Below are 15,084 nucleotides of genomic sequence, written 5' to 3' on the forward strand. Positions count from 1 at the left end.
ACCGCCGATAGAAACCCAGTCGGTTTTCTCTCCCGGCCTGCAGGGCGTCGTGACCCTCGTTAAGTTTACAAGCAGCAGCCGACACATCCTACTAATTGCGCCTTTTTTTTTTTTTTTTAAACACACAAAAATGATTAATTGATGGACAAAGTCGTTGACTAATCACATTATCAATCGCTCCTTACAGCTTCGCCATAACGATGATGAACTAATGAGTATTCCCATTGATTAATCTGCAGTTTATTAATAATCATTTCAAATCATCATACATAATGTCAACAAAAACACACATTTTCTTTACAATCACATTATTCCAAAACGTGTGTTTTGATTGTCTACGATAAATGGATCAAATCTGATCTCAAAATATTATTTTTTAAATGATTTTGAAAATAGTTGTCTAATCAGTGAATTGACTAATTGCTCCAGCTGATTTGATGGTGACACAATGCCCCCCCCCCCCCCCCCCCCCTCCCTTGAGAGTTGTGGTTTGCAACGCTGACGTTTCATCTGACTCAAATTCCACGAATAGACAGAAATAATATCATCTGCTTTCGGCCTCGTTAACAACTCTTTTTAGGTGGAACTCTTCCTTTCTGTTCCTTCTCACCTTTTTCACCTGCCGTGCACTCAGAAATAAGAAGGAGTAAAAAAAGAACAACACAACAAACGACACACGACTAGCGCCGCGCCGCTTGCCTGGGATCAGCGTTCACCTCTGAACTGATAACTGTGCTGCAGCTTAAACATTCTTGCTCCTGCGATGACTCGGGGTCCGTTTCCATCCCGACCTTATTACCCGCTCCGTTCATACTTATTACCTGCCCGGCTGTATTTCTGCAGCGGGGTCTGACTGCCATCCCATTACCTTCATTTTTACACAACGTGGACCCGCTGTGACCCGGCAATCTAAACGGGGCTCTTCGATGTGGATTTGATTGCCGCTCGTACGGCGCGACCACATTGTTTCTGTGCCGTCGCTCCGGGGGCAGCTGCGATGATTTGTGTGGGGGGGGGGAATTTTGACACTTAAGCGTATGCAAATGAGGCGGCGGATTAACATTCAGAGGAGGAGCCTGGCCGACCTCAGCCGGCGTAAAGTCCATTAGCATAGACGGCATTAATATTCAGCGGAGGAGAGCGGCGACACAGAATTACACTGTAAGTAAAACTACAACACAGAGGGCGAAAAAGAGGCAAAACAAAAGCATTTTAATGGAGGCGCCGTAATAACACCCACGGGGGCCGCCGCCGCCACCGACGGTGGGACTAATGGTCACACTCTTCCTCGCGTGGACACACGTGCAATCAGTCGGCCCCGTGATTGGCAGGACGGACGTTCGCCGGATTCTTGCTTGTGTCCATTGCGCATAGTTAGTCTCATTCTCATTATTGAAAATGGGACCACAGAGCTGACTCATTGGGCTCGACCGTGGAACCGGAGGAACTGGAGTGTTCATTATGGCGAAATCCCTCGTTCCTGTCAGGAGGGGGGGGGGGGGGGGGGGGGGGGGGGGTTTCAAGAGGCGCAAATAATGATGATTAGTCTGAAGATTGTTGACGCCCGGGTCAGAATCAGAATATTGTGAGCAAAAAGGTTGTCTTCAAATAGTTTGTTTTGTGCAACCGTCGTATAAGACGAAGAAAATCAGCGTTCTTAAAGAGACGGTTCACCACTGAATTAAAAAATACATCTATTTATCAATGTAGATGGTTTTTGGTGTGAGTGTTGGAGATATTGGCGGTCGACGTGTCCGTCCTCTCCAATACGACGAGACTTCATGGCAAAAAAAACTCGACAGGGAAATGTCTCTTTTCCAGGAATCGTGACCCGGTTTTCTCAAGATAATCCACAAACCTTGTTGTAAACAGTTTTATGTGGAAAATACAGGAAACTTAAGTTCCTAAATTCCTTTCCGAGATGTATTTTCTTTTGGCGCTTTTGAGCACCGCGAGACGAGTGCCATCTCGAAAAGAAAGCGGGCATCTCTGAGGCCGATTTATCTCCAGAACGAGGCAACTCGTTGACCTCTACAAGACATCGTGTTTTTGAGTGCCTTGAAAAGCGCTTTATAAATTAAATGCAATATTATCATTATTATCATTCCAGTGAGTATTTTCAATCCGTATTAGAAACAACGAAACCCAGGAGTTCTATTCGATCAACTCAAAACGAAGGACGCAAAAGAGACGGCCATGTTTGTTGTTGTTTATTTTAGTGGCTCCCCCGTTAGCCTCGACCGCTAATCGTTTGCCGGTACACATATTAAAAGATGTCCAAAAACAAAACATCTATACAGTCATGAGAGCAGGGAGGTCGAGTCGTAACACAACAACAACAACTACTTCAGTAACAACACAAAACTATTCAAATTCCCCCAGAAATTATCCTTAAAAAATGAAGGAAAAGAGTTTGTACAAACAACGAAAAGCTAATTTGTTACAACGATAACTTGTAATTTAAGTACACAACCGTTCACAAAAGTACACGATTAATAAATCTTAAGATGTCGACGCTGGTAGTTTTCCTTTAAGAGTTGAAAACAATTAGTTGAATTTAAACTTTGGACCGGACGGAGAAACATTTCAACGTCGAGAGACATTTATTAAACTCTTGCTAACGGAGGCATTTTTTACAGTGTGTGAAACTGGCTGAGAGTAATTACCAGAAAGGTGTATCGCGCCGGCCTTATCTGAACCATTACGGTTGGATTTATCTACCATCGGGGGAAAACAAGCCACTGCAGGTGTCACCGGGAAGGCTTCTCCCGTGTCACCACTTTAATGATGTAAAACTGAACAAAAGGCTTTAAAATCAATTAAACAATTTATTAAAAACACGTGTTAATTGTGTCGGAGAGAGAGGGGCAGTGGCTCTTTATTTGTCGTAGATGTTTCCGATGTTAATCCTCGTTTTATATGTTCAAAAACAGCCTCGGTGACACAGCAAATCTTCACAGCTAATGTGTTAATTAATGGATTATAATTCAAGTATTGATTGGGCGATGTTGATGTGAACGGAGTCCATTGAATTATCAAATACATTCAAGCTTCTTTCCACTCACCCGACAAAACAATGGAGCCCTAAATAAGTACATGTGTATTTTGTTATTGACTGACTAAACAGCATTATTATGTATTTCTCTGTCTCTGATATGTGTTGTTGTTGTTATTATGATTCACAGTTCTGTTTTTGTGGACCCATAAACGTTACTCAGAGCTCTTACATTAAAAAACAATTTTATTTTTTCATATTTTTCATAATGCTGCCAGTCACTGAAAGGACTGAATCACTCTCCTTCTCTTATTTAACTCCCTTTCTGCAGAAATGCAGTTTCTCTTGTTTTGAAAAAACCTGAATGTTCATAACGATATTAACATACAATTCAACAGCACATTTAAAACAATTTTCCGTCTTATTCCAAGTTATCCGGGACAGTAATTCACATCTGCTTATACGGACCACAGTGATGGCTATTTGGACGACTTTTATTAATATCCAAAAGCGAAAACGAGTCTCAGGACTGACATATCGAAGACATGGCGTCACAACAATAGCTACTTAGGACACGAGTGTAGCCCTGGAGTCTGCCGTCCACGCTATTGAATAAAACGCTGTCTTTAAAGCAGCTATAATTAATATTTTCACAACAATAACATGCCAAAGAACAATGTGAAAGGCCCACAACTTTTAACTCTCACCGCGCAATCTCAGCGCTCACATCGGGATGCCCCAACCTCATCACTTCCTAGCCGACTCCTTCCTCGCTCGGATCACACCCATCTTTCTAAAAAAAAAAAAGCCGGGCCTTAATTTGGATCTCAACCACACACCTGTCACATGTTCTTTCGTGACTGCATCTGGCACAGTTGTGATGCAAGATGTGACAAGAATCTGTCCACAGACAGAAATATGAACATCTGGCAAGAGTGTTGTTGTAGTTCCCTCTACAGGTACAACAGGAGGGGGGAGCGCAGCACCAGAGCCTCTGGAAGGAAGAGGGCATGTAAACAACAAAAAAAAAAAAAAGACATCCCATAAAAGATATGAAGATGATGATATGTCAGTGTGCTCACAGTTATTGCAGAGGCTCTGACCACAGCCATCTTCGGCCTTCATTTCGATGTCGACTGCACGCCTGTAAAGTTTGACTGCCTCTTAGAATTCTGTCTCGCGGACGTAAACGTAAACACTCACACGCTCGGGCAGCCGGTAATAAAAAATAATAATCATAATTGAAGGCAAGTAAAACGATAAACACGTCTACTCGACAGCTGAGGTATTAAAGAAAGACACACACACACACACACACACACACCGGTTTGGATATGATCTCCGCCCCAATGTGCATATTTAATGTGACAACATTCGCACAATAGACTCGTTTGTCGTTCCAGTAATGCGTCACACACACACACACACACACACACACACACACACACACACACACACACACACACACACACGTGTGTGTGACGCTCTGAGAGGATGTTCCCAGAAAAATCCTTTCGAAGAAAAAAAAACGTGAAACCCCCCCCCCCCCTCACAAGGCCTCTTCTGGTGAAACAATGAGCGTCAGTGGGATCCAGGATGTTGGGACAATGGACCCACCTTTTTCCTGCCCCCCCCCCCCCCCCCCCCGGTTCCTTCCAGGCTGACGCTCAGATAACACGGGAGGCAGACGTGGCCTCGCGGTCCGTGTATGTCCTGTTGTTGTCTCGCCCCCGCCCGACGTGGTCGGAAAGGAGGGGGGGCGTCCTGAAACCGAAGAGGTCAGGGGTCGCATCCACGCCGCTTTGAGCCGCTCGGTCGACGCGTCTTTTGAATAAGACGCCCGAGACCGGCCTTCAGGATTGTTTGTACCTTTCTGAAACCATCTCTCTCTCTCTCTCTCTCTCTCTCTCTCTCTACTAGGTAAGATTTTAGGAAGGTCACCTAGTTTTGCGGTACTTTATTTTGTTTTTTACATTTCCAAAGATTTGTCTGCTTCCGAAACCCAAAGGCCAATTTGTTTGTTTGTTTGTTTGTTTTTTTCTTTTTGGCAATGTTAGCCTTTATTTGTTTGTTTTTGTTGTTGTTGCTGGGATGTATCTTCTTCACATTTCTGTTTGCGTCTAAAAAGCATTTGTGTCAACCATATTATGATTTTCTTCTTTTACTCCCCGTCCTAATTGCACATCATCCTAAAACTTTTTTCCTTCTGAAGAAGTAGATTTACTTTGGTCTTTTTAAAAAAAAAAAAATTGATTGGCTTTTTTTTTTTGGATGTCACTAGACGGTTAACTTGTGCTGTATAAACACATCACGCTATTTCATCAGCTCGGTGCTGGGTTCAGGGACCCCCCGGGGAGACGCGCTGCTCTTCAGGTTTAGTTACACCCGGAGTCGGTTTCTGGCTGTTTCATCATTTTGCTGAACTATTCTGAATGAATAGGGAAATGGGCTGTTTTTTAATTTAATCTTTCAGGTTTTTTTCACGTGGTCAGAAAACACCCCTATTATTCGAGATGCGTATCTTTTTATTACGTAGGTTGTAGTTATTGAATAATACAGTTGGTAATGTAGTACAAATGGATGTATGGATGCAAATAAATATATATTTCTTAATGAATTAATATTTTTATTTTAATCAAAACTTTGACATAATTACATATTGATTACACATACATTATTATATATATATATATATATATATATATATACATATACACACACACACATACATATAGATTAAAAGGAATAATATTACTTTTTTTTATAGTATTTTTTTTATTTGACCCCAAACAGTTAATTATAATAAATAAAAGAATAATAAATAAATAAATAAATAATAATTAAAAAAATTCCTTCATGTTTAGCCTTCTCATTTCACACATTAAAAAATTCTTCAAAACTCATTACAGCGCTGCGGACGCCATCGTGGTCACCAACGAGCAACAGTTTCAAGTCTGAATGTGTGACGTCACAGCCGAGCACGTTCACCTGTCCTGAGCCCAACAACATCTGCGGGTGTGATGAATCCGGTATTGATTGAGTTTCCTGTTGATTGTTTACTGGCGTAAACAGCTCCGCAGTGGGGAATACAGGCCGGGTGGGCAACACACTGTTATTGTGTCCGAGTCGCAGCCCGAACGCTCGCCTTCCTTTTTGGTTTTTAATTTCTCATGGGGTGCTGTAAATAATTTGACTTCCCCCGCTTTATCATTCAAGCATTTTGTTGTTGTTTTATTATTTTCGTCCTTATTGACGTTCGTTGTCACTTAACACCGTGCCCTCCATCTTGCGTGTCGGCTGTTGCGTATTGACTTTATTTTGGGGTTTGTCTTCATGGAGGTGAGCCGCTCGGCTTTTTATTCGTTGAGCCGGAACTAATGATTGTGTTGTTTTTATTTTGATTATTTATTCAAAGGAGACACTTCTCGCATGTTTGCTTCCCGTCGTGTCGTGTTACATGCGCTCGTTAAACATACTTTTGTTTGGAACGACGCAAGATGCACTGAACTGTAAATACCTCGTCACTTCCCGAGAGCCTCTTTGCCGGTCGGATACGTGTAACCATGGCAACCCTTGTCAAAACCTCTGGGACCAAACGATGATTTATGAGAATCGTAAAGTCTTTTATGTTTTTTTTAAGTACATAACGCCGAGCAAAGTGAAATCTTATACTTGTATTTTATTGTTATTGACAGTACAGAGTTGCCCGCTATTGTCACATTGTCATCACCTACGCATTGCATTGTGGGATATTTATGCCCAACGTAGTGTCCAGTGATTACATGCTGTAATATTTCACCAAAAAATGATATGCAATTTTCTGTTTCAAGGCAACCTTTCACATTTACTCCAAGAGGAACTGAAACTGGTAGATGGTCTCCATATATGATATAGTTTTATTACAAGCGTAAGGAAATCCTGATGGCTCATTAAAAGTCACAGCTTCTGCATAAAGGCTTTGTCTATTTCTCTATGGATTGAATGTTTTAATACTTTCACAGTATTTATACAGCACTTAGACCTGCTTTGTAATAAAAAAAATGACATGGAAATCTCACGTTTTACAAGATGGGACCTTTAATCGTTTTACACATTAAACGGTTAAAGGTCCCATATTGTAAAAGAGATTTCCAAAGCGATATCTTCAAATGGGGGCCGTTTAGGCCAAGACCCAAAGATATAAAAATAAAAAAAAATCCACAATTGTCTAAAAAAAACCCCCCTGCAAAGCCTCTAATCCAGTGTTTCCCAAGCTGGAGGTTGGGACCCCTCGATGGGGTCACAAGACACATCTGAAGGGGGGCCGCCAGAGGATCCTGCTCCATAAAAGGATGTTAATCTCTAAGAAAAATATCCAAACCAAACAATCTGGAAAAGGTTAAACAAAAATCCTTTTGGTGCTCGCTTGAAGACGCTCACACATCATCGCTACATGCCACCCTGGATGAGGTCGGGAGCTAGTTTTCTATCTTTCAGACAGAAAGACAGTGGGTTTTTTTGGGGGGTGGGGGGGAAGTTAGCCGAGTCCCACTTGTCAGTCAGTGTGTGCGTTGCTCAAGGGCACTTCAGCAGGCTTTTCACCCAGAAGCTGACCTTCTGGGTGAAAGCCAGTGGTGCTGGATGCATCCTTTGCAGCCGAGCTCCCCTTGTGCATGTTTTCCTACATTTAAAAAAACAACTTCTTGTGGTATGAACATCGACCTTAAATCTAGACGCCGAGACACAAACGGAGGTGTCCGACTGCTGCCTGTGACTCCTGACACCAAAAGAGAGAGAGAGAGGGGGCGGATGGTAACAATGCCTCAGTAAAATTGGCAGGCATGCAATTAATAAACGTGGGAACTTCCTCTCTGAAAAGTTCATTCCCGGTGAATGTGCGGTAGCTGTTTAAGGGTAATGACTCTCCCCCCCCCACACCCCCCATCCCACCCCTCCACCCCCATGTGCTGCATTCATTTCTCCTCATCTGCGTAACCCCGGCCGGTGGCTGTAAAGGTGGCCAAGTGCGGCAACATGTTAAGTTTGCATTATATAAAAACACTTAAGACCCAAGAGGGTAAACCTGCGCAGAGACATTAGTGTGCACTGAGTCCGACATGATTAAAGCGGTGTTGTCTGTGCAGTCTAAAGGAGTGGTTCTTGTACTTTGTCATCCTTAAAGGAGCCCTTAAATAGAAACGGCACCTGCATGTGTGGTTAAGTCTTAGTCCGGGGGACCACCACGTCAGGGGGTTTCATTCTGTGGCGAGAGAAAATGAGAAAAGCAAAGCATTTTTAAGGAACTGATTATTTGTTTGGTCTGTTAATGTCCATAAAGATTACAAAATTAAAATTAAAAAAAAAAAAAACATCCCAGAACCCAAGTTGGCGTCATAACATTGGGCAATGTGGGACTAGTGGGAAGAAGACCTCCAGAATTCACATTGAGGTGTTTATTTTACTACCTTGTCTATTTGCGACTGTAGAGTTCCCCTAAATTCACCAATAGTTAGATATAGATAATGCCTCATTTGTATTATTTTTTTTTAAACGTAAGATTTCGGAAAAAACTTGTAATGCAAAAGAGAATTGTCTATTGTGATATATGTTATTTACATTGTTTAGCCTATTCACATCGGGAGCCTCCAATCAATCATCAAAATCTTGGTTTTTTTTGGTCGATAGTGATCTACCAAATACGGTTATTGTCCAAGTTGCTGCCACAAAAATTAGCATAACCGAGGCCGTGCACAAGAGCTGTAAACTTCTTTAAAAAAACAATATATATATATATATATATAATCTATATAATTACAGCTTTATTTGACTTCTATTTAAAGTGTCCTTCTCCGGCAGTCTCTTCTGACTTGGCCTTCACCAAACAGTCAAACTAAAAGCTGCCTTGCTAAACATCGAGAGAATCTATATATCTGTTAAGTTGTTATGCTACCCAACAACCTGAAGCTTTTTGAATCTCTTGACAACGGTAAAACTTCCCTTGGCCCACCAGTCAGCCGGCTCCACGCTATTCAGGAGCTGAATGGGGCTTCAGACATTGGTAATTCTCCAAGGTCAGGCCCCAGACACGCCTACACTCTTGGAGGCTTTTCTGCCACAAGAGGCTGGAAGCAACAGCAGCGGGGAGGAGAAGAAGAAGAAGAAGAAACAAAAAACAGACTAACAAAAAGCTTGCCGAGAAGGAAAAAAAAATAAATGGTTAATGTAAAACATAGAGTTAGTGGTTTATGGACTGTTGGAGGAGAAATAGAGTGAGGGAAGAAAGCCGTGGTCTTCTTTTATGTGGCTGTGTGAAGCGTGCATACGCAATAGTTTATGCAGTAAATAACAGCGTGGGTTTATTTGTGCATAGGTGCACAGCACAAAGGGGTTGTGTGTGTAGACGGATAGACGCGGTACAATGGGGCGTTGTGTTGTTTTTACAGTAACGCGTCTCCCGTATGAACATTCATATATGCGACGACTTAACCCTCAGCTGTGTTTGCTATTTATTGAGGATCCTCCCTGTGCTGTCCCTCCGATCCTCTGGATTTTCCCATGAATCCCCGCGGGGGCCCTGGCGGAGCACTGTTGATTTGTGGTCGGCTGGTGGGCAATTGACACATTGATAAATCCCTCTTCAGATAGTGGGGGTGTGGGGGGGGTGCGATCCGTTTGAATCAATGGAGCCTTATCGGGCCGACGGCCGTCACGGCGTGCGACCGCGTCCGTTCACCTCGGGGTCCCTCGGAGGCGCGCCCGATTTGTAGACGTTTGACAACAAACATCGTCACGCCACGTGGTTCGTCAGAGAGCCCGCGGGCGTAAACGAAGGCAGGACGTCGTCGTCTGTCAGCGAGCAGCTGCAGAGAGGATGGGAGACGGAGAGAGAGAGGGAGAAAGAGAGGGAGGGGAGGTGGACACAAAGGGAGAGACAGGGGGAGATGGAACAACAACAAAAAAGGGGCTCATAGGATATTGGAGGATTTCTTAAATATGTCTCATTTACAGTTTTCTACAAGCAGAGCTCCTAACATATCCCGCGGTGGTGGAGGGATTGAAAGTGAAGACCACATCCGCAGCACCACGAGGCTTCAGCGTGGCTGGTTTCAGCTCCAGCCAGAGGATTCACATGGCTCGTGTCCACTGGCCAGGCTTTAGCTGTTCTCCGGCCCGTCTGGCTCCGATCCAGCTTCTCCTCTGTCTTTAGATCCGAGCCAAACCGAGCCGGTCCGCGGCTCAGCCAGCCTCGCTTTTTTCTTTCTTTTTTTTTTTTTTACAACTTGGCGAGACTCTGGCCAAAAAGCTGCCCAAAGCTACAGTTTGAGGAGGATTAATGGTTACAGATTATACACAGAGCAGCTCCTGCATATAATGGAGAAAGAAAAAGTTCTGAGGAACATTTAGCTTTATTAGCCAGCGCTACTAAATGCATATTTAATTTACAAAATAAGTGATATGGAGCAGAGCAATGAAACTGTCAAGTGCCATTTGTTTTATTGTCGTAGAACTAAGTGCTGTTCATGTTGCGTGAAATGTGCCGGTTATTTCTTAGATAACTAAAGCATATCGTACGGCCGGACCAGCCAAAATGAACTGTATTGATACGGAGCAGAAAATATGATTTTTAAATGCTTGAAAACAGTGTGGAAAGAATAAAGTACCATTGAGTCTAATAAAGAAACCATATTTTTAAAGTCTCTGTGGGTGAAAAACTTGATTGAGGGGTTAACTCCCTCTTCCGTAGGAACTGAATAAGAGGGATTTTAAGGAAGACAGACTTCTCTGCAAAAGAAGAGAAGTGGGAGCTTAAGTAAAAACGCTTTTCATTAAAACAGTAAGAGGAAGCTTAATGAAGGGTCTTTAAAACAGAGCGCTGGGGGCCCGCAGGATGACAGCAGCACTCCAAAAAAATTGATCTCCAACACTAAATCCAATGCAGTTTATGTCAAAATGAGGATCACACTTCTTCGTGAAATCCCCAAAACCTAATTTTTTTTTTTTGCAGCAGAGGGAAGTTCAGTTGGAAATAAATGTAACTGGTGAACTTCAAGGGTGAAACTTGTGGTAATCTGTGCGCGGTACATGTAGTGGAGTAAAAACTATAATATTTCCTTCTAAAATGTAGTGGAGTGAAATTATAAAGTAGTGTAGGATGGAAATACTTAAGAAAAAGATCCTCAACCTTGTATACTTAAGAATAGGATACTGGATTTCTGTACTTAGTTATACTTTAAATGGCCGGAGCCCTAAAACTAGTTAAAGTAAAAACACTATATTTTTGACATGCTCACTTAATTTCCATACTTATTGTAATTTAAATTATCATTTATTCATGGGACCTACGTTGGAGCTAATATTTAAACACCGTCAAAGAAAAATAGGATTTAGTTGTGTTTGCTAGTCGTATTTAGTGTTTGATTTGGCACCTGGCTAATAAGGGCGCACGGTGTGTCAGTATTTCGATTACTATTGTGTTTGATATTGAGTGATATTGTAAGGTTTTTAGAGTTAGCTAGTACCTTTAAAGTATCTTTGGTTAGCTTTCATGGCTGAGAGAAAACGTAAGTTAGCTAACGTTAAATTACTCGTGTTGATTTACGTTAGCTACGTTAGCTACATTTGTTAATGTGTACATTGTAGTCAGGGTTTATTTGACCGTGTGCTACTTAATTTGAGGTTAAATTACGTTGACGTTATATATATATAAGTAGTAATTAGTAATCAGTGAGGTTTAAGATACAAATCGTAGAGATTGTGGTTGAAGGTTATTGAAAGATTTTGAGGTTGTTGAGCCTTAACGTTATAAAACTAAGACATGAAATGATGGTGATGTTTTTTCCTTGTTGTCGGTGTGAACAGCATTTTGTGAACCGGTTAGTCAGAAACATCAATCAGTTAGAATTGTTATAGAATAAATAAATCACACAGAATGTGCCACCGTAGATTATTGTGAGTAAATCCCACGTTGAATAACGTTCCACTTTTTTATTCTCGCGAGGCCACCGCATATGTATCCATTCATGGTAAAAACACATTTTAAACAAACAGAACCCAGTTATTTTTGATCTCTTTATGTTTTTTCTTGTGTCATCAGAGTTACAGATCTGCCGTGTGTGTGTGTGTGTGTGTGTGTGTGTATATAGAGTGTCTGGTTGACCCTTCATTTGACTGTCAATCCCAGGGGTGCCCGCCCCCTCCTGGTGCTGGATTATGGGTTAAACTCCACCTGAATGTGGAGTAGCACCAAAGTCAGTCCGTCTTCTCCGGCAGTCTCTTCTGACTTAGATGTATTCATATGAAACGGACACCACACACATTCTGGTGGTTCACACCAGCTGATTATCATAGTATGACACCGTTAGTCAATCACACACACACACACACACACATACACACACAGCAGCTTGTGGGGTCCGTTCCCAGTGGACAGCTGCCTCGTGATACATTCACAGTACACTGATTGACCTAATGGGGGTGCTGTCATTACTGGTCAACATTTTCATAACAATATATATATATATATATATATATATATATATATATATATATATATATATATATATATATATATATATATATAGGTTTTTAAAGGTCGGCCTTTTTCTTTTTTCTTTTTCTTGCACTATTGGCACATTTGGGCAAAAGTTACAATGCTGAAGTTGCAGAAGGAAAAAATATAGTAAACTTTTCAGAAATTAAAGTCCATAGCGGCTTCATTATTGTTCTTTTTTTTTAAACACAACTTTAAATAGTCTTTCAGTTTGATTTAATCAACAGCAGTTTTGATAATTAATGAATGAAGAGAAAAAGTCAAACATTTGCTTCTTCCAGTTTATAAAATGTTTTTTTCTTCTTTATATTATTGTACATTTACATACATTTGGGGGTTTTGGAGCGTTAGTTGAGCAAAACAAGCAGTTTGACATCTCGGGGCTTTTAAAATGTATAGACCAATCAATCAAAAAAGACAGTTGGGAGATTAATTGATTATGGTCTTCGAAGAAGGACATCTCTTGTTTACAGTTTCCGCATTCATCTGTGGGGGAGGATGTTTATTTGGGCAAAATGGATTGTTCTTTATAGAAGAAAAAACAGTAAAATAAAATTGGACACATCTTCTACCAGCCTCATAAGTGTTAAAGCTCCACTCAGTCTCAGTTCAGACTGCAGTTCACAGTGCAGCTGATTGGTTTGCCATCCAAAGGACCTCCACACTTACTCACGATATCACCTTTGGATGGAGCAGCTGGATGGAGGTCCCCCCCCCCCCCCCCCCCCCCCCCATCTGACTCACCGTGTTCTGAGGGCACGCCGGCCCGTGGCGGCGTCCCCGGTCGCTGCTTGACGCTGCGCGATGGTGACAACGCTAATTGTCAACATCTGGAAAGCGCTTCGCCGTCCCTCGGACCAGAAGGAGACGCAGTGATCCGTCATAACGTGTCGGAGGGAATTAGCGTCGGTCCGACGTCGGTGGGTGGATGGGGCGAAAGGGCGAAGGGCAGGGGAGGAGAGGGGGTCGTCCCCGGCAACATGATCTGAGGTTTTTTTTTTTGGGAGGAGGGGAGGGTAAACGCCTGTTAGGGGGATAATTTCAGGGCCAAGAGATTTACATGACTACTGCTTCTGTAGATCTGGATAACTCCAACAACTCTGTGCTATGTCGACCACTATTACCACCTAGACCGCTACAATTACTACTATAACTATAGTGTTAATAATCATACTATCTCTACTACGATTTCTTTGCCACTATAGCTATTTAATAGCTGCTGGTGCTACAACCGCTACTACTAGTACTACTACTCACAACCAATATTACTACTACTACAAAAGGCAACAAAATAACAATTAATAGTTATTACACAACTACTTATTTCTATTGTTATTATTGTGTTGTTAGTACCACACTAGGACTACTGTCAGCGCCACTGTTGCTACTACCACCTCTACTATCGACCATATACTTCTTCCAATGTGACTGTTACTACTCCTACGTCAGCATTAATTAACACTTTTCTTACTATTACCACTTCTGCTTTAGCTGTTCACAACCAAAAACGTCTATTAATACTAATATTAATACTAATACCTGTACTAATCTTACTTCATTGCTTACTACAACCTCATCTACTATACTACATACAAAACAAATGATGTTGTTACTTTAATACAACTAGTACTACAACAGTTATTATCATAATGTTGGCATTATTGCTATACTACTTAAAACTGCATCATCTTCAAAATAGTGTGCAAATTATTTGAAAACTAACGGTGACAGTAATAATCGTGATGTACGATTCATAATGATGGCGTGAGTGGCGCTTTCGAAGGTACACGTTGAAGGTAGAATCACCTGCTGTGAAAAGTAGAAGCAGCAGTGAATAATAAAGCCGTTGGACCTCGGCTTGTAATTCAGACTTGTAGGAGCCCGAGGCGGCGCTCTCCCAAAGTCCAGGCTTAGGAAAAGGAAAGGTTGCCAGGCTTTGGCTTTACATCGAACCGTATAAGCTTAGGCCAGCAGCCAGCACCGAGACCACGTTTTATAGACTCATTTTTGGATGCTTTTTATTTATTTGTTCGAGCCGTTAGCCTTTTTGTTCTTATCCTTCCATACTGTGTGTGTCTTTCTATGGCCCCTGTCATCATTTTATTTGATGCATATATTGTATTCATACTTGAACCCCTTTTGTCAACTCAAATGTAAGAACGGGGATTTTAATAAAGCTCATAAAATTCCTTTGAATGAAAAAAAAGAAAGAGCCGATCTACTGCTGGCTTCATATATATATATATATATATATATATATATATATATATATATATATATATATATATATATATATATATATATATATAAAAAACAATGTTATTATTTATCTTGTCTCATAGTAAAAGCATGCATGGTCACAAAATATGTGTCTTATCAAGAATGAATCAATATTGAATTTATGTAAAAATGCAACAGCCCGAGAGCGGCGACCTGGATGAAGGAAATTGACTGGGTTATTAAATAATAGAAAGAAAATGAAGATTATTATACCAAAATAGGAAACAACCCCCTTTCAGAGGACCAAGGGGTACCTGAAGTGTCACGCTTTTACATATCC

The 15,084-nt window shown here is 41.5% G+C and overlaps 1 protein-coding gene across 8 annotated transcripts in view; it reads left to right on the top strand.

Annotated features, from left to right (window-relative positions):
• ldb2a (LIM domain binding 2a) overlaps nucleotides 1-15,084 on the top strand; it is an 81,246-nt gene that overhangs the window by 4,921 nt on the left and 61,241 nt on the right. The window lies entirely within an intron of this gene.

Source organism: Cyclopterus lumpus, chromosome 10 (assembly GCF_009769545.1).
Source record: "Cyclopterus lumpus isolate fCycLum1 chromosome 10, fCycLum1.pri, whole genome shotgun sequence".
NCBI lineage: Eukaryota > Metazoa > Chordata > Actinopteri > Perciformes > Cyclopteridae > Cyclopterus > Cyclopterus lumpus.